Source organism: Triturus cristatus, chromosome 1_1, assembly GCF_964204655.1.
Source record: "Triturus cristatus chromosome 1_1, aTriCri1.1, whole genome shotgun sequence".
Taxonomy (NCBI): Eukaryota; Metazoa; Chordata; class Amphibia; order Caudata; family Salamandridae; genus Triturus; species Triturus cristatus.
In genome coordinates this window covers 246,527,589-246,548,502 of record NC_140579.1, presented here as the reverse complement: position 1 = coordinate 246,548,502, position 20,914 = coordinate 246,527,589, and the positions used below count along the sequence as shown (strand labels likewise).

The 20,914-nt window shown below is 49.7% G+C and overlaps 1 long non-coding RNA gene across 2 annotated transcripts in view; it reads right to left on the bottom strand.

The window, feature by feature from the left end:
* Positions 1 to 3,852: 3,852 nt before the first annotated feature.
* Positions 3,853 to 20,914, bottom strand: part of LOC146870080 (uncharacterized) — a 35,502-nt gene continuing 18,440 nt past the window's right edge. The window contains exons 2-4 of one of the 2 annotated variants that reach the window (XR_014958960.1): positions 13,549 to 13,700; positions 5,338 to 5,466; positions 3,853 to 4,403 (exon numbers count right to left, since the gene is read on the bottom strand). This is a non-coding gene — a long non-coding RNA (uncharacterized LOC146870080). The remainder of the gene's footprint in view (positions 4,404 to 5,337; positions 5,467 to 13,548; positions 13,701 to 20,914) is intronic. The other variant, XR_014958958.1, reaches the window with a different exon arrangement.

The window sequence follows — 20,914 nt, the reverse complement described above, 5'->3', positions numbered from 1 at the left end:
GGGAGGAGAGCCTCACCCGTGACTTTTGGTCAGCCTGAGGGTACGGACCCTAGGCTGGAGGATCAGTGGCAGTTTAGAACTGCCCTGATGAGGGGTAGAGTGGAGAATGGCTGCTATGTGCCAGGGGTTACTACCCCCCACTCTGTGGTTAGGCAAGGACCAGTGGCACCTGGGTGGCCTAGGGCCTGGTCTTGGCCGCGGACAGCTTGGGAGTACCAGTGGGGTAGCCCAGTTGGTCCGGAGAGTGGTTTGAGAAGAAACCCCATGGGTTCACCGTGGCGTAGAACAGGAGGGTGTCCCGGCAGTTGCGGGCCCGCGTCTGTGTTCTATCGCCCCAAGCAGGGAAGTCCATCACGGTGGTGATTGGTCTACCCTGCGTTTTGGCTGGAAGGGGGTTGTGTTGGACTTGGCCCTTCTGGCAGGTTCACCCCCGAGACTTTTTGCTTTTTATTGGTGACTTGGTGTAGTACTTTTGGGTTTCTGCGCACTTTACCGCTGTGTCCCAGGGTAAAGTGCGTGCGTGTTGTGAGGTTGGCCTGCCCTCCCATAGGAATGCATGGGGGAATGTATGTGTCCTGGTAGTTCCGGATGCGTGGGGTGTGCAGGCCCGAGTTTGGTATGTGCGGACTCGTGTGAGTGAATGCTGCGCGATGATGTGTGCGGCGTGCATGTACCTAGTGTGGAAGTGCCACTTCTAGAAGTGGGCACTTCAGTGTGCAGTGGGAAATGTGTGGCTTGTCTGGCGATTGGCTGGTGGAGGTCATGTGACGGACTAGGGAAATCCCCAGAGTCAGGAGGAGTCACCCAGTGGTGAATAGGGAGTTAGCATGCTGATGGCTGGGGAGGAGTATACCTGGGTCCTGAATAGGACAGGGCTTTCCCCACACAATGCTGGCTCCGGCCCCTGTGGTGCGTCTAATGACCCTAGCCCTGCCAGTGAATAGGGAGAGGGGCTGAGCAAAACAAAGTGCTCAGGAACCTGTTGGAACTGGTTCGCCCCTTCCCTGTACCTTCAGACAAAGACTTTTACTGTATAAAAAGGAGCTGTGTCCCCTTACAATTGGTTCTCTTGCAGGATCATCTGGAGGGGGCCTGCTGCTGCTGGGCGCCAGGAGAGACCGCCACTGGGGACTGCCTCCCTGCTGGAGGGCCCTGTGTGCTGGCTCTGGGCCCAGTCTTTGCCCCCCTGCCTTTTGAAGACTTTATTACTGGACTCTTGCTTGCAGCGCCTGGAAGCGCTCTGATTTGCTATATAGCGCTAGGAGCGCTTGATTTCATGCCATGGCGCTTCTAGCGCGCTCCGGTGTCACCTCGTGGCCAACGAGGGAATCCCCGGCGTAGGGATTCCCCCCCCCTCGTGTGCCGGATCGAGCGGGTGCCCACCCCGCATTGTGTGCTCGTTGGCGGGTGCCCACCCCGCTTAATTGATTATTTAGTTGGCGGGTGCCCACCCCGCTTATTTATGGTGTTTACGAGGGAGCCTACCCCTCTTATCGCCGGGAAAATCACCGCCGCGGCCCCGGGGAAGACAGGAAGTCAGGCGTCCCCTGGGGGGCGTGTCGCGGGACGGAAGCCTCGTTCTACAACCAGGAAGCGGACGGGAGCCTACCCCGCGCTCCTGGGATCCTGACCGCGAGGGAGGAGAGAAGCGGACGGGAGCCTACCCCGCGCTCCGGTGAGACGTGCGTCTGCTTCCCTTGCAGAGCTCCCGAGTGGTGAGAGCCCTGCGAAGTCCAGAAGAGCAGCGCCGCCGTGACCGGAGCAGCAGTCCCGGTGAGTGGGGGCCGTGTGGGGCAGCAGTGTGGAAGAGTCCCCCGTGTGGGACTCCAACTGAAAGGGGCATAGTGGTGTCTGTCTGCATTGAGTCCCCCCGTGCGGGACTCCAACGACGGGGGCATTACTTTAGAGTTGGGGTTCAGAGCCGGTTGAGGCTCCAACGAGGCGCTAAAAGTACCGGGCGGCCCCGGAAGGCAGTGGGCCGCCCCCACGTGGTTGGGGTTATTGTCTGGTGTTCAGAGCGCCCGGAGCGCTCCAACGAAGGGGAGCATGATTGTTTAGAGCCTGCGAGGCTCTAGGGGGCATTTGGAAGGGACAGAGCCCAGAGAGGGCTCCAGAGGCACGCAGAGTACCTGAGTTCCGTTCCACAGCTGCCCAGCACTTAGTGGGCAGCTGTCACGTTTAGGTTGTGGCACTCTGAGTTTTGGACTGTGCCTCCTGCGCAGTCTTGCCCCTGACTTTGCTGAACACAGGGCGTCCTAGCCCCTGACAGGGTCAGTTGGCCTAGGGACTGCCACAGGTGGTGGCTCATGTGAAGTTTTGCGCGGTTGTTCCTACCTACACCTCTGAAGGTGTGTTGATGCATCATGGGCCTTGTTCTTACACCGCTGAATGTATTTTGTGCAGCATGTGTTTTCCTTCCCTACACCTCTGAATGTGTTGCGATGCATCATGTGTAACGTTCTATTACCCCTACAGGTATTGTGATACTTAGGTGGTTGTTTGCTTTCTCCTAGTACAGGTGGTGCTAGTGAGGTTCTAGTTCCCTGCGTGACCGCTTCCTAAGGTAGTTAGGGTCGCGTAGGTGGTACTTACCTGATACCAGTAAGTACTGGTTGTGTGCTATACATATTATTTTTGTGCTACAGTAATTTTATATATTTTATGTGCTAAGTTCTAAGAGTGCTAATTCCGGACAGTGGTCCATGTGGCCCTATCCCCTGTACATATAATCCCTTGTAAATTCTGCCCGTGCCTGTTGGCACATTGTAAAGTGTGTGTTTTTATCTAATGTGTTGTGTATAATACAAAGGCTATTTTTATAGAATACCTTGTGTGGAGTTTCCTTTGTGGTGGGCCTTGGGTGTTGTTGCTGGGTGCGCGCGCAAACGCTTTACACATCGCCTCAGAGATAAGCCTGACTGCTCGTGCCAAGCTACCAAGGGGGTGAGCAGGGGTTATCTTTGGCGTGTAACTTCCTTGCCCTGACTAGAGTGGTAGTTTCTGCCTGACTTTGGCGCAAGCCTTAGCCAACCAGAAATCGCCAGTTCTAACAGATCTCTGGTACCTAAGACCAGAATTTCACAGGTAACCTTCGCTATCATACACACTTCTCTCACACAGAAAATGTCTCTAATGGCAACACACGACGATGTCACCGAATCGAACCCAGACAATGCGTCGTGCAACTTCAATCGTTACACGTTTTCCCTGTGTACCTACAGGGCAACAACAATTCCGTCTTTCCCGAGAGCAGCGCTTACCTCTGCTCTACTACGGAACCATTACAAACTTCCGACTTCCTACATCCCAGAAGCCGTGCCAACAACATTGAACTCGACGCAACTCAACATAGAGTGTTAGTACATAAATCAATACCAATCAATAACCAAAATCAATACAAACCATCATACTGCTACCAGAAAAACTGTTGCAGCGCGGAGTGCAAAATCCCTCCCTACCGTCACGGACCAAAAGATCTCACATACACACACTATCCATACATTCGCTGGTGGGGCCCATAACACCAACATTCACTCACCATCAGTCCGTGCGAGAGGCGATTATCCTTCCAAGTGCTGGAAATGAGGGGGAAAAATACCACTTTTACCCTAATGAGCAGCAAATCTACACAACCTTCTAATACTCATTAGGCCCTGGATTTCACCTTTGGTATTCCCCTCATAAACGGGACGGATCAGTCAGTTGTAGGTTTAAGTGAATTTCTAATACTCTAATTAACCTTTCCATTAACACATTTCAATGAATAAACAACCCAACTCATTTCTGTAGATGTTCAAATCCAAATTTATATTAATATTGCAAATCAAATCATTCATTTGATCAAGTTGCCATTCATATTTACCTATTCTTGCTAAAGTCGTCCTCTATGTCAAATCTGGCAGTCTCGCAAATCTATGCCCATCAATTTTAGCAGATTCAGTTCATCAGGAGTTTGGGCATTAATTCAGTCCGTCAAAGATTCGGGCTAACAGCTGTCCTGCAGTGTCACCGTCCTCTCCGTCAGCATATCATCAGGAAATCGAAGGAGCAACTCTCAACCTCTCTATTCTATGGGTTTTTATAATAATTTCAATAACAAAATGTAACAAAAATGAGTTTTAAACTGTTCTGATTGGCTGGTCAGGGGTCGTCCTACAAAGTTCTCATAAGGTTTAGTCCATGGTGTCAGCATACTTGCTGGTTCCGGGTTTTTAAGAAAGTCTTTTGTCTGTAGTGTTGGCACTATTCCCAGTGCGACCTTGATAAGTACAGCTTGCCTGGGGTCAGGACGAGGCCATTGTTGCTCATCTTAGCGCAAGCGCACTTCACCCAAGCCTTGTTCAGCGTTGGCAATCGGGTTAGGCACCAAAGGCAGCCATCGTTCAATAGGCCAAAATGGTCAACTTAAGCAAAGAAACACAAAAACGTAATTAATACATAAAAATGACTATGCAAATGTTATTCCCTCGCTAATACCCATATGTGTGTTTATTTATCTAGCCAAAAGCAACACTCAATGCGGTTTATACTTACTAAATAAAGCACGAATCACAATTACATCACAAAAGCAACATATATCATGCAATATTCTAATTGTTTATCATTAATATGCGTACAAAATTTAGTTCACATATTAATTAAGCCATGCAGATGCAAATCCCACGTGTAATTTGTATAATAGTAAGGTTGGTAAAAATTTGCCACGTCACTCCAATCCATTAATGCGATTATAATAATTAATTAATCTAATTAATAAAATAACATGCAAAATGGAGTGGGTATACAAATTTTTGCATAACCCGCTCCAGCATGGGCTGGGGCAGAGATTATACCTATTTACAAAAAAGGGTCCCCCATTGAACCGGCCAACTATAGGCCAATTAGCCTCATTGATGTATCTCAAAACATTTTTGCAAGGGTACTATTGGAAAGATTACAGGAATGGATTCTAGACCATGATATCCAGACCCCGTTGCAAGCAGGTTTTAGAGCTAAAACTTCCACTGTAGATCAGTTATTCAGGCTTCAGTTAATTTACTGGAAGCATGTAGTTCTGGAAGGTGGGAGCCTGTACCTAACCTTCGTGGATTTGAGATCAGCATTTGATATGGTAGACCGTAACCAGCTGTATAGTACTGTGCTGGCCATGGGAGTTCCACCATATCTTTGCTTCCAGTTCAAATGCCTCCACGAAGGTACATTTGCCAGAGTAAGGTATGGCAAGAACGGGCAGTTGACGGCACCGTTTCCCGTTGGCAAGGGGGTGAGGCAGGGCTGTGTGCTTGCGCCGACCCTTTTCTCCCTCTTCCTCAACGGGCTAATTGAAGATCTACTTGCCATCAAGGATGTAGATTCCCCGAAACTGGCACTTCGTAAATTTCACGTATTAATGTTTGCGGATGACACCCTGCTGCTCTCTAAGTCAGCTATGGGACTGCAGCGTGTGTTAAAAGGGTTCTGCCAGTTCTGTAAAAAGAGGAATCTTGTGGTTAACATCAACAGAACTAAATACATGGTCTTTAATGCCACTTCCACCAACTGTCCACACCCGATGGATGATAGACCCCTTGAGAGGGTCTCTATATTTGACTACTTGGGCCTCACCTTGAACGATAAAATGGGATGGGGTCCCCAAATCAATAAGGCTAATCTAAAGCTAGCCCAGGCTGCTGGGGGAATCTCAAAAGTCCAGAAGAGTTGTATCTTAAAGATTATAAGCCCACCGCTTGAAATTTATAGAGTCCAAGCTAGGTCAGCCTCCCTATATGGGGCGGAACTCTGGGGGCACCGTCCTTCTAATGCTCTCTCAATAACTGAAAATAACTTTATTAGACAAATCTTGACTTTACCAAAAAAGACCCCACTTGTTCCGCTAAGGATGGATTTGAATATCCTTCCAATAGCGGATCTTATCTCGTCTCGTCCGTTGCTTTATTGGCGGCGGCTATGGAGCACTCCGGAGTTGGGCTGTTATAGGGAGGAATTAAAAGCGGTAATAACATCACTTGGGGCTGGCAGTATACCCTGGCCATCATTTGTAAGGCACTCCTTCCGGGCATTTGGAAGTGAGAATCTATGGCTGAATCCAGAAGAATTCTGCCCAGCCATTTCTAAAAAAATCTTGGCAACTGCACTGAAAGAGTATAAATTTACAAATATTTTGCAGTCAGCTAATCCCACGAGCTTAATTTATGGGTTTCTGGATTTTAAGTGTCACTATGAATTTGAGTGGGTGCTGGATTCTATACAACCGTTATTAGCTAAGAAGCTGTTCTTGCAATTTAGGTATGGGACACTACTGCTATATGCGATAACAAATAAGTGGGCGGCAGTGTCCTGTTGCCTTTGCCCAGGATGCCACGTGGAGGAAGAAACAATAGTTCATGTTATGCTTTTCTGCGTGGCATACAAACAGATTAGGCTGAAATGGATCATCCAACTTTGTAGAAACCTGGGCATTAGGAACTATTGTGAATTTTTTAGGATCCTAAAATCTGACACTGACCCGGTTCATGTGGTTGCAATTTCGAAATTCCTTTTTTCTATGTGGTCAATATGTTGGAATTTGCTAAAACTAGATCAGACCTCAAGTAATTCTGAGCTTTCTCCCTTTTTCCACCCGCCACTTTGACTAACCTTGTGTTTTCTGTGGTTTTTATGGCCAGTAGGATGTTACTGGAGGTAAACCTAAGGGAGTGGCAGAAGTTTGCACTACCAGGCTGGAAGCCGACCCCGGGCTCTTTTAAGATTTTTATGATTTGTATGTTTTAACCTATGAAATTTTTTTAATGACGATTTTCTGCTTTTATTTACCGTAATGATATTTTTATCTATATACGTTTATACTCAAATGTATTTTATGATCTTCTACTTTTTATTTAGTATGGACTCCAAATTGATGTAAACCTTCAATGTGCTTTTATGGCTGTAATAGCCGCAATAATGTTTTCATTTATTTATTTTATTTATTTATTTTATGGAATTTGTAGAGCGCGCAGCTACCCCCGAAGGGGTGTCCCGGCGCTAAAATCCAGGAGTTACTGAGTGGAAAAGGGGAGAGAAGAAAATGTGATGCAAGGGAATCTAAAGTCCGGAGAAGAGCCAGGTTTTGAGTTTGGCTCGGAAGATGGTTTCAGAGGGGCAGAACCTCAGCTCAAGTGGAAGGGAGTTCCAAAGTCTGGCAGCAATGACACCGAAACCTCTGCCTCCGGTTCTGGACAGTCTAAAACGGGGCGAGATCAGGAGGCGGAGGTCATTGGACCTCAAGGATCTGGTGGAGCAGGATATCGAAGCCCGATTTTTCAGGTAAGTAGGGCCGAAGTTGTTGACGGCTCGATATGTAAGGGTGAGAACCTTAAACTGGATGCGGCTAGCCACAGGGAGCCAGTGGAGTTGCCTTCGATATGCAGAGACAGATTGACGGTAAGGGATGTTACCGATCAGTCTGGCTGCAGCATTCTGGACAATCTGCAGTCGACCAATCAAGTACTGCGGAGCCCCTGCATAGAGGCTATTAGCATAGTCCAGGTGGGACGTAATAAGGGCCTGGGTGACTGTGCGGCGGGAATCCGTGGGAAGGTACGGGAGGATCTTTTTTATCATCCGTAGTTTCATGAAGCAGGCGGAGGTGACCTTATTGATCTGGGTTTTACATGACAAGGAGTCATCGAATTGGAAGCCCAGATTCCGCGCCGAGCGAACCGGGGTAGGGGCAGGATCGAGAGCTGTCGGCCACCACCAAGAAGAGGGAATAGAGGTGTTCTGATTGAAAAACAGGACCTCCGTTTTATCTGCATTTAATCTCAAGTGGTTCGTAGTCATCCAGCCGCTGATGTTATTCAGGCATTGGCGAAAGTTGAGGAATGCGGAGTCCGAGTGGTCCCGGAAAGAAAACACCAACTGTGTGTCGTCGGCGTAGGATACCACCCTGACTCCGTAGGACTCAACGACGTCAGCCAGGGGGGCCAGATAGACGTTGAAGAATAGGGGGCTAAGGGCGGAGCCCTGTGGCACCCCACATGACAGAGGTTTTTCCTCTGACTTGAAGGGGCGTAGTAGTACTCTTTGGCTTCTGGATGAGAGAAAGGACTTAATCCATCCGAGGGCAGAGCCACCGATGCCTATCTGCCTGAGGCGGTCCAGGAGGATGGGGTGAGAGACCGTATCGAAAGCTGCGGACAGGTCGAGGAGAACCAGCATGGCCTCCTCGCCCCTGTCCACACACTCCCGAATGGTCTCAGATACCTCCAGCAGGGCCGTTTCGGTACTGAATCCTGCTCTGAAACCGGATTGGGATCCATGAAGCAGAGAGTGGTTTTCCAGATAGTCCGTAAGTTGGAGCTGTACTGCTTTTTCCAGGACTTTGGCAGGTTTGGGAAGGAGGGAGATGGGACGGTAGTTAGAGAAGACAGTGGGGTCTGCGTCTGCCTTTTTCAAAATAGGGATCACCAGTGCCTCCTTCCAGGTGGAGGGGAAGAAGCCATGGTGAAGGGAGGCATTCCAGACGGTAAGGAAAGGGCAGGCCAGTGAGGTTGCCAGTTCTCCCATGATTTTGGCGGGAACAGGATCAGAGGGGGCGCCAGATTTGCAGGCGATGAGCAGTCTAATAGCCTCGTCCATGTTTAGTTTGTTGAAAGCAAGGAAAGATGGAGACTCAGGGGGGCTAGAAGTAGGAGATGGAGTGACTGACTCAGTGGGGAAGGAGACACACAGTTTGTTTATTTTTTCTAGAAAAAAATCTGAGAGTCCCTCACAAAGGGCCTGGCTGGCGGTGTTCTGGGGGGCTCTAGCCGGAGGGTTAATAAAGTCTTTGACGACGCTAAAGAGCGTTTTTGAAGAGTTTTTGGCTTTATTAATTTGAGCGGCAAAGTGGTCTTTCATCGCGCCTTTTTTAAGTTTGAGAAATTGTTTAAGTGCCGTTCTGTAAAGATGTTTGGCTTCAGAGTCGTAGTTGAGCCTCCACTTGCGCTCAAGGGCCTTACATTTGCTTTTCTCCTCCCGAAGGGAGGTGGAGAACCAGGGAGCAGAGGGCCGCGACCTGGTGGAGGAGATGGTTATCTGGGGGGAAATAGAATCAATAGCCTTAAGGAGAGTAGAATTTAACCTGGAGACATTTTCATCAATGTCCGGGGAGAGGTACTCCGAATGGTAGTGGAATATGGGATCCAGGGTAGCGCAGGTGACCTTATGCCACTTTCTTCCCAATTCCTTTCTATGGGCCAGTTGGGTAGGTTTGCGTCCTGATGTAAGAAGAAAAGGGACGAGGAAGTGATCGGTCCAGGTTAGAGGGAGAGGCTGAAGGGCAGTGATGAGCGAGGAATTTGCAAAGATAAGGTCCAGGGTGTGGCCTGCCACATGGGTGGGACCTGCAACCAATTGTTTAAGATTGAGGCTTTCCATGGTGTCGACCAGGTTAGTAGCCTTAGCGCATAGCGGGTTGTCGATGTGGAGGTTAAAATCGCCCAGGACAATGAAATTTTGATGTTTAATAGAAAGATCAGCCAATAAGTGGACAAGGGCATTGAGGGAGGGCGTGGAGACAGGAGGGGGACAGTAGACTAGTGTGCCAGCTAGGATTGCTGATGCATTGTCGGAGATGGAGAAGTACATAGCTTCGATTGTGCCTATTGCACTGAGTCTAGTGAAAGTCAACTGGAAAGAGGATTTAAGTATGACGGCAAGACCACCACCAGACTTACCTCCGGTCCGATTCAGGCATTTGATGTCATAACCAGGGGGGATGGCCAGATAGATATCAGGTGAGGAAGAGTCAGTGATCCAGGACTCGGTTAGGAAAAGAATATCCCATTCCTCAGACGAAATGGACATCCAGATGTCGTTGGCGTGACGGGGTAAAGATCGGCAATTGATCAGTCCTGCACGTAAAGTGTACTGATTAGGGGAAGAGGGATGCGGTGGTGAGCAAGGGGAGAGACGGGGTTGACAAGGAGGGAGTGTAAAGCTGCATTGTGGGCAGAGATAATGAGCGGCTTCCAGATGACTCGGGATGCAGCGGGGGCCGGTCGGGCATAGATGTGAATTAAGTAGGTGTAGTTGGGCAGAAGTCCAGCAGATGCGGGTGGGGCTGGTTGAAGAGGCAGGGGGACTGGCCCTAGGCCCGATCCAGGCCCGGACAGGCCCAGACGGGCTTGCCTTTGGCGCGCCTTCGGCGCGCTGACGGCGCGCCCGCTGCGCCCGTCCGCTGCGCTTCCTGGCGAGGCACATCCTTTATGTCCGTGTGAGAAGCAACATGGGGGTGTGGCCAGCTGAGGTGGGCGTGTCCGCCGTGGCGCCTCGCCCTCAGTGATGGCGATAGATGGCGTTCGTTGCAGCGCTAGGAGCGCTGTTTAAAGTGCACAGGTGAGTGAAGTTAAGGCAGAGTATCACACAACAAAGATTTTAAAATGCTAAGATTCACTCCCGGCTTCCGCCTCAGGAGACTCCCGAATTAAATGAAATGAACTATCATTTTCTGATAAGCAGACCTCCACCAGACTCCTATTCTCGTTTATAATTTTTTCTTGGGTACAAGCTGGGTCACGTACTCTCCAAATCAGTTTTAAATTGTCAGGGGAGGGTTGAAGGTCTCTTGCTCCTAACTCCCTCTTAAAGACTGTTCTGGGGGCCATCGGAAAAGCAGCCTCAAGTCGGTTATGGTCGCTAAAAATAGATTCAACAACTGAGCCATACAACAAAATCTTCTCTAGGCTCCTTATAATGAACATGAAATCAAACGTGGAGGGGGTCCTTCTACCTTTATATGTGGGTGGGATAATATCTTTCCCTGCAATTCCCATGATATCAGGTAAATCATAGGATTCCACTATCATTTCCAGCTCCTGACTTCTCGAGTCCATCCCTCCTCATGTCAGGCCCAGAGTGTTTCTACTATTGGAGAGATGAACATTAAAATCTCCAGTGAGGCACAGGTTTAATTCATGACCAGAATAACCATCTCAGTTAGAATACTCAAAATATTTTTTTAATTCTAAAAATATCCAGTTTGGGACATCAATAAAATCATTGTTATAAAAATTTACCAGATATAGATTAAAATGGGTTTCCAACAGAGCTCCTGAAAACTAGTACTAGCTGTGTCCAGAACTTCCACATGGCCTCCTAGTGTAATATTCAATCATACTGACAGGCCACCTGAAGCACGGCCTGAGCGGGAACTAGTTGCTGGGGTATTACAATATTAGTAGCCTTCAAGAAGTGTGGGTGCCACCTCCCAAGTCTCTTGTAGCATGATTATATTATTTCATTTAACAAATGAGACCCATTCTGGCTCACATAGCTTGGAGCGAAACCCTGCAACATTCCAGCTCACAATTCGTAATGTATTATCTTTTATAGGTGGGCCAGTAGTGTTATAAGTAGCTGTTATGGTCGAGTTATCTGTAGGGTGTGCAGGGGGCTCAAGCAGTGATAGTCATTCTATATTCTCCATGGTGCTGAGGACCTCAGATCTATTAGTGCAATTTAACAAAAGACTCCCCCCATTTACAGGGTCCCAAAAGGTCAGGTGTGCCGGTGGCTTGTTAAAATAGCCAATAGGTAGTGGCATGATCTGGGAATTAGTATGCGGCAGTGATTCTCTGCATTTTAAAATATTACATACATACATTGGATTCCTAAAATTTACCACTAAACAATCCCCCTCAATGTCTTTTTGACCCAGTCCCACCCATCCAACTCTCAGTATCATTATAATTTCTCCTGCGTTCACAATTTCAAGATATTTATGTTGATTTAGCCAGTGTATGTGTAATATTGTGCTTATTTTTTGTACTCATGTTATTCTTTTTCAACTGTACTATATATACCATGAAATGCAATGTTACCTTTTGAGTAGCACCATGGTAATGGAATCCTGAGTGCTTGAGAAGAGTCAGTTGCACCTGACTCCAGCTGGTTGATGGTTCGGACTTTTCATTCTCTGGATTTAACTTACTTCTTATCTACATTGCCCTCTTCAATGATTTAATTACTTAGTTTTACAGTATGGTTTTGTTCTTTAGCTGCGCCCAGGTCTCAACTGAGTCTGACTTCAATGGGGGGACAGCTGCAAATATCAGACCATATGGGCAGGCTGCAGGAGTGAGATTCAGTGTCTCTTTATGGGAGAGCAATCTCTTATTCTATTCTGCCCGGTTGCCCTGAACAATCAGAACTCAAGGGCGCCATTATTTTGGCTTACTTGGTGGTGACAAAGTCGGCCTATTCCTATTTGGATAGGATACAGTGTTGTTCATAGGCTCCCTCTGTGCATTAGATGTAGCATTGTGGCCATTATCTGTCCTTATTTGAGAGCAGCCTGAGTGGGTTGAGAACAGTTTGATATTTGCTGTCCGGGCCGGCATTGGAAATTTTGTTAAAGTCATAATGGTTGCCTAGTAGGCTCTCTATTGACTCTAAACGCTTTATAATTGGATTGAGTTTTTGTCCAAGAATCGAATTAACTGCGGAAATGATGGTGGCGCTTTCTTCGGCATAAGAGGCATAGGGGGGTCCCTCTGTTTGTGATGCACGCAACTCGTAATCAGGTTTAGGCTTGTGCAACTGCAGCTGCGAAAACAAACTCAAGGTTTCTCTGTGTTGATTTTGAAGTTTTTTAAACAAGTACAGTGGTAGCCCCTCTGGTAGTCACCCCTGATGTCCTCTTTCTCTCCACTGGTTGGTTAATATATAGAGTTTTAGATGGTGTTCTGTCAATAGGGGCAATAGGAGATGCAGAATCATGGGGGGCCATTATCTAGCACAGAGGTATTATGCAGATGGGGTACGGATGAGTCAGGGCAAGCTGTGTTATTAGAACCTGCCCCATCTGCAGGATGCTTATGAGTGTGACCAAAGTCCATAGAATGTTTGCGCTCAACCAATACTATTTCATCGGAAATTGCTCCTACTGCCTTAGCTAACATGGTATGAATTGCAGTGGTTGTGTGGGATGATATTCCAGCCCCTGATACCTTACGTTTACCTATTTACAAAAAGGTATGATTGTAGTTAGAAATACCTTTAATCCGTTAGGTGAGGACCATGGTTATATCCTGGGTTTACCGCTCCAAAACTCAAGAGGGTGGGCCCGGCCTCCTAAGGTCTTTGAAGGGCGCAGATGAGCCCGCTCTTGGCCCGTATGCACCTGGGCCAACAGATTATGTAGGCAACTCCGGACGCAGAAGGAATGATGTTGCGGCAGCAGCGGAAGGCGCAGTTCAGTCTGGGGCCTGAAGTCCTCCCCCTGCTCTTAATTAGCTTCATGGGCTTCCCGATCAGCAGGAGCCCCCAAACTATCTTTATTTGTTGGTCTACACCTTCAGACCATTCTCCAGAAACTTCCATCATTTGTTAAGTATATTAGGCACTTCCTTCAGATTACTGAAAAATTAAACCAAAGCTTCACATTCGATGATGACAGTCTCCTGGCTATATCTAATGTTACATCATTATACACCAACATACCACATGACATGAGGATGGCCTCTTTGTATTATCTGACGTTCTTAGTAAAATAACTATGAAAAAGCCAACAACCAAACTGCTTACCAACTTTGCAAGAATTGTGCTTAAATCCAACAATTTTTCTTTCAATGGTAAACATTATCTGCAGATACACGGGACTTCCATGAGCACTTGGAAGGCTCCGTCCTATGCGAATATCTTCATGGGCAAACCACAGCACCATATACTTGCTACTCCTAAGATAAATTAATTACATATTTATAGTGTGGAATGCAGGAAGTAGAGATTGGAATAATGTACACCTTATATCAACAGTAGCCAACCTACCATCAAATTCACCAGAAGGAATGCTAAACACAACCATCATCTCCCTTTTCTGCATGTGCTACTCACCTTTGTTTGTGCCATTGGTGTTACATCATATCAGTTATAAACATTGTGAATAGACAGTCGGACAGGGTTGTCAGAGTGCTGAAGCTGTTGAAAGGGTTCAGTAAGGCAACTTTCAATACAACTTATTTTTCAGAGCACGTTATATGCCAGGGATCAACAATGAAAGTGCAGATGTGTTGTCTTGTTTCCAGTGGAAGAGAATCCATGATCTGCTGTGGAGGTGGACTGTTTACACAGAGATGGTGAAGGAACTGTGATAGGTGAGTTGCTGAGAGTAGTCCAGTTAATAGAAGATTCCTTAGCATGGTTGATGTGGGGAGCCTATCGACAGGTGTAGATGGAGTTTTTGGTATCTGGAGCAAGACGTCAACAGGAGGGCACAGGTTATTGGATTCAGAGGCAGGATGATGTGGTGAACTTCAATATGGAATACTGTTACAAGTTTGATAAGTTGCGTTATATTTTATGATGTGCTACAAAGCCGTCTGTAGTATTGTTAACATAACAATTGCAAATTGAACTATGTATTGAATGTTTATTTATGTCCATGTTTTTGTTATTATTGTTATGCTTATGTAATTGTCTAAAGACAAATAATATTTTCATTGATGAATACAAGATTTTAGTGTTGAGTATTGTTCTAGAATGAAACTTTTGCTTTAAACTTAAGGGGTTGACAACAACCCAGTGGATAGTGCACAGTGCAAACAAGTTATCAAACTTTTAACAGTATTCCTTTGACCAGACACTTGGACTGACAGCAAGTGTAGCGCTGTAGCACCATAAGGCAACTATTTGAAATTTAAATATTGTAAATAAGTACAAAAATGAGTGCTCCTCCAACCCCTTATCTTCAATTGAACTTCAAGATGGACCAGAATGAAAAAGTATTGTCTGCAGTGACATTGGAGTTACAGTCTGACAGTTGTGGAAATGGACCTGCTGATACTGGAAGGTTGGGCAAAGGAGACAACGTTCAGTGTGAGAGGGACCTTTTACAGTGGCATTATTGAATCATTTAGTAGGAAGTTTGCTTATGTTATGCTTGGATAAGGAAGAGGCAGTTAAGGTACAAAGAGTGGGAATATTTGTGTGGCTGCGGAAAAAAAAACAGCAGAGGGGTTGGGGGAGAGAGGTATGTTTGCAAAACTATTTGGTGTATAAGGTCTGCCCAGTGCTGAGGTGGAAAACATACTGGGCAGTTTGTTCTGGCCATGCTACAAAGGTGTTTGAGCATAGCAATGGGGCTGCATTGTCCAGCTTCTAATTGTTGCAAGTTCGGAGGAAAGCTATATTGGATGTAGGTTTGCCTATGGCTGCATTTGGGGTACATTCTTTTACAATAGGCGCAGCATCGTAGGCGAGAATTAAGAGTTGTCCCATTCAGCAGATTAAGGAATTGGACAGGTGGAGATCAGATAGCTATAAAAATATTTACGGCCTGAATGGTTGGTATGAGAATTTTCCTCTTAATGTTTCATTGCTGTTTCTTCATAGGTTGTGTTTCTGGCCATGTCTCCTCAGGTTAGATTGTATGGATATACAGACATTCTTTTGTAAAGTGGGCAGAGAGATAAGCGAAACAGAGACAGGTTGGAAGGCAATTACGCTTTAACAATGCCCAAGTGCAGATTCCGTCTTGGGTGTATAGGTGGCTTGCGTTAGGGGCAGGTGCTGTCTTTGTTTGAGAGTTTGATTAAGGGCATGGGGTGCCTTGACATGTTATTATTTGGGGAGAGTTGATTCCCAGGTGTGCATCGATGGTGACTTTTAAACAGGAAGTTATTGATGGGACGCGAAGAAAGGTGAATGGAGAAATGCGCAAGTTGTGTAGAGATGAAAATATGTGCAGATTAAGTTTGAAGAATAGCAATATTTTAGAGTTGACAATTGGCATCTATCCTTTATGGGGATGACACTTAACTGTCATCCAACGGTGGCCCCTCTATTAGGGCGAAGGAGCGCTGCTAAACCCCACCACCCAAAAAATAAAACAATTTATAATCGTTTTATTTTAATCCCCCTGGAATCGCCCCCAGGACTCTGAAGAGTCTTGGGAGCAGGCACAGGGGGATGACACTGTGGTGGGTGAGTTGTAGTGCACTCCCATGTCCCTTCACAGCACATGAGGGTTTGGCCAGTCGTTTCATGTGCAGTGCAGCTTTCTCCAGCCCCTGCTGCATTGCTGGGGCTGGAGAAAGCAGGCACAGGCTCCCAGTCTGCCTGGGAGTGCAAAGTCCCATTGCTCGGGCCAATCCTGACGCTGCTTTCATACAGCGTCAGGATGGTGCATTCTGAGAGCCTGTGCCCGGAAGGGCGAGATGCAACGGACAGCGGCGGTGATCAGGTAATTTATTTTAAATTCATTTTGATTATTTTGTACCCTGATTTCCCCCCTGCTCCCCAGCTTCGTCCTCCGGCCTGCCCTGCCACTTTGGCAGGGGACGGACCACTACTGCTGTCATCCCAAGTTTGATAGTCAACTACGTTCCCCAAACGTTTGGCAGCAGTCGGTACACTCCCGAAGCACAAGGTGGCCAGGTGCCTGCAACAGATGCTGCCGACGCACCAGGGCTTCACTGGCAAACACTAATGTGGCGCTAATGTGTGAATAAATCAATATGGCCACCTTGCTTTAGTTAGTTAGTTATTTTTCATATTTTGAATGTTTTATTTCTCTCTACCCTGAGGCTGCACTTAGAAATTGAAAAATGTCAGCAAAAGACTACGTTTACAGCAAGTGTTTTTCTTTTTTGGATCCATTTCACAAGGAAGCAAATAAACGAAAGGAGGAAAGAGCAGGTAATACTTGTTTCTTGAATTCTCGGACCAGTTTTTAACTATATGAGGAGGAGCGAGACAGAGAGGGAAGAGGGGGAACAAAGGAGGCGGGGGTGGGGGGGGCAGCTGCCAGCAGCGGGAGAACTGGACACTGTCCTGGTCTTCTTTGGGCACGATGGAAAAGACAGAGCTCTTTTCCTTCTATGCCCGTTTCGCCCGTCCCCAAAGGCCGAGCCTTAACCATCGGCCTTGCCCCTTGGCAAATTCTGCCGTGGGGGAGGCATGTTTAAGAAAGTAGGGGAACGGACTCAAGCAGTGACTTACGACAGAGCACACCTCGCGGGGGGGGTGGTCACGCGGGGGGGGTCTGAGCGAGCATAAAATTAAGACAGAAACTTACCTGACCGCCTCTGCGCCACGTTGGCAATGGCGCCTCTTGAGTTCAACAGCACTGGAGTGGCAACCCCTCAGCCAATCCTGGCGCTGCTGCAGCGCCAGGATTGGCTGAGGGCACAGCCTACTCTTCACCCGCCGCCTGCCCGTTAGGGGACCGAGGGGCTCCTAATGGGCATGCGCAAGTCAGTGAAAACAGCAAGTCAGTGAAAACACAATTGCGCATGACTGGGCACGGGCGAAAAATGTGCGCACCGTCCCCACTCATGCGCACTTGTGCTGCAGTGCTGCCTGTCCCTGCCCGGTCTGACAATGCATGTCAGACAACATGACACCGGACTGCCCACGGTCCGACGTCATGCTGACTGACATGCATTGTCAGTTCTCCCTCAGCGTCTCTGAACTTAAGTAAACTAAGTTCAGAGACACCGAGGGAGCTGTGGGCGGGGGCGGGTGGGCAATGCCCCAATGGACGCACCGCGCCTGCTGAGATGTAGGGAGGGATAGCAAGCAAGATGGATGTGACAGCAACAATATAGGAAGAGATAGCAAGATAGGGAGAGGAGAGCATGGGTGGTTGCGAGTCAATGGAAGGGGCAGCAAGAGACAGTCACCGGGCAGTGTCAGTGTTGGACCCGGCCTCGTGGCGTGGTCCTTAACCCCCTGGATTGTGCCCGTTCCCCGCCCCGGCCGTCACGGGCCACCCGTCTGAACTGCACCAAGGCCCTTCACCCGGAGCTGCACGTGGACGCATACTCCTCGTGGCTCCGCCATCTTGTTGGCATCCACGTCACACCGTGCACCAGCCGGCGCGACCCCGCTCAACCCGGCCTCGACCCCAGCGAAGCCCCGACATCGAGGCACCACGAACTAGCCAGGGGGTGCCGCAGGAACCATTCATCGCCCCCGGCGGAGGACAGTATCGATGGGACCCCCAACTGTCCTCCCCTCTCGAGGTGTGATCGCCCTGCAACTCCCATGGGCCTGGCGCCTCTCCTGCTGGGCGTCTGGCCACCTCCACCCGGCCACTCCGCCCCCTCGGGCGCATAGGTCCGGACATCAAAGGGCTCCAGACCTATATCTGGGGCGACCCCACCACAGCTCGGCAGTTGTATCCCGGAGTCGAGAGCCCTGCTGATTGAATCGCGGCTGACCCTACGGAGAAGAACTCTTGTCGGAACCATCACGAGCCCTGCTGACTGCGTCGCGGCTCCTTCCTGTGAACCCTTTCTGAACCACCTGGAACATCGGAGCCCTGCTGACGCCGTCGCGGCCCAACCTCGCTGAAACCTCCCTCGGAGCCCTGCTGACGACGTCGCGGCTCGAGCTGAGCAGAAACCATCTTGAGAGCCCTGCTGATTGTATCGCGGCTCTCCACGAACTGTACGCCAGAGCCCTGCTGACGCCGTCGCGGCTCAACCCCTCCGAGATCCGGAGGTCCTCCAGCTTGAGGATAAGAACTGGGCCCCAGGTACCCTCGTACCGCATTCCTGCCAAAGACTGTCCCGCTACCCCGACCCTTCCAAAGAGACACTGAGACTTTTGGTGGATCCCTCGATCCCTTCGTGTAAATATTGACCTCGTAACCTTTTTATTGCTGATAAAGAATTGCTTGTCACAAGACAACCTCCTTGAGTCCTGTGTGGTGGTGTTACTGTGCTAGGACGTGATAGGAGAAGGATCTCTCAGGAGACTTCTCGGCAGCGCTCGGCTACTTCGTGCAGTGTGAGGGCCCCCCCTTGGTGGTCGCACCGACTCCTCGGGGTCCGCCTTCCAACATTTGGTGGCCAGCGACGGGATCCGAGCCGAACGCAGTACGTACCAGCCAGTACCCACTAGCTACCCATCCAAACGAACAGCATCATGAGCAGCCAGGAAAACAACGCGACAATGGAGTTCCAGCCCGAACGGCTGGAAGAATATACGCACAAAGAATTGAAACAGTTCTGCAAAGACAAAGGCATTGCAACCACCAGCCTAGGTACCAAAGAGGAGATGCAGAAAGCTCTGAGGGCATGGTTGGAGGCCGGGGCAGGCCCCTCCCAGGAAGAAGGGCCCTTGCCCCTGACTGAGACCGCAGCAACCGCACGGACTCCGGCAACCGGAGGAAGAAAGAGCCTAGAAACCGGCCTCTCCGAAGAAGAAATACGAGAGCGGGAAAAGGTCCGGAGCCACGAGCTAGAGCTCGCCCGACTGCGGCTGGACGGTGAACTCCAGCTGGCAGAAAAGAAACTGACCCTAGAGCAGCTGCGCCTTCAAGAAGAGATAGAGGAGAAGAGACGACACCGGGAGTTGGAGGAAAAGAAACTAACTCTTGAGCACGAGCGCAGTCTCAAGGAGCTCGAGATCAAGGCCAAGAACGGAGGGACTGACACCCCCAGTACTAGAGACACTCTACCGCCTTCCGAGGCCAAGGTACATATCCTGAAAGAAGTCGTCAAGGAGTATTACAAGAATGACGACATCCAACAATGGTTCAAGGCCTACGAGGTGGCCATGACCTCTCATCGGGTGCCCCGAAAGGACTGGGGCGCGGGCCTGTGGGGGCGGTTCCTGAGTGAGGGGCGGGACACGCTGCTCCAGCTACCGGAGGAGGTGATGACCTCCTACGATCACATGAAGGAGGCCCTGCTCACCCGCTACGGGCTAACAGCGGAAATGTACCGCCAGCGGTTCAGAGACTGCAAGAAAATCCCGGGTACCACATGGGTGGAATATGTGGACTTTTTCAGTCGGGCCCTAGAAGGGTGGATCAAAGGGAGCAAAGTAACCACCTACGGGCAGCTGGTCGACCTCATCGTGTGGGAACACCTTTCCAACAATTGCTTCGTGGAACTGAGACAGCACCTCCTCGACAGCAAAATGACCGACCCGCGAAAACTTGCCGTCGAGGCCGATCGATGGGTCAACTCCCGGGTCCCCCGGAACTCAATGGGGGAGTACCAGAGGAACCCCAACGGACCCCCCCGCCAGCGCGGTGGGGGGGGAGGGCCGAACAGGAACCGAGACCCTCCCGCCGGGGCCCCCAGGAGCCCCCCTCAAGGGCCACCGCAGCCACATCTCTCCCCGAGCCTAGCCCGAAAGGTGGGCCCGGCCCGACCCGGACCACGGCCGCCAGTGACCTGCTACGGCTGCCAACAAACAGGACACTTTGCCAGCGATCCGGCCTGCCCTCTGAACCGAAGAAACGGGGCCGGCGGGCACCCGCCCCGGCAGCTGACAGCCGCCGCCTTGGGGGGAGGAGAAGAGGAAGAGGAGGCCCTCGACCGAGAGAACACTGAGTGGGAGCCGGCAGCCATGTCCCTGGTCTGCCTGGGTAGCCGAGAGATGGTACCCTGCACCCCCATCCCAACCAACACCCAGAAGTACCGGCAGCAGGTCACGGTCAATGGACAACGGGCCGAAGCCCTTCGTGACACAGGCGCCAGTATCACCGCTGTCCGCTGCCACCTGGTGACCCCTGGGCAGATTCTACCGAATGTGCTGTGCCCCGTACGGACGGCCGACAACAGTGAAAGCCTATGCCAGATGGCCCTGGTCCCCTTCGAGTGGGGAGGGGTGACGGGCCTGCTGAAGGTGACAGTGCGCGACGACGCCCCGGTCGACTGCCTCCTGGGGAACGACTTGGAAAGTTCCCCCTGGGCTCAAGTAGAGCGACGAGAGCACCTCCGAATGTTGGGACTGGCTGATTGGGCCTGCGCCATCACCCGGTCCATGACCGCCCAGGCCCCCCGCTCATCCTCGACCTCCGGGACCGCCCAGCCCGAGGGGCTCACACCCCCTCCCACCAGCAGCGAGGAGGAGGCGGACACCGACCCTGGACCCAGCGAATCCTCCCCCGAAGAGATGGCTTCTCCGAGCACCCTCCCAGAGCTGACACAAT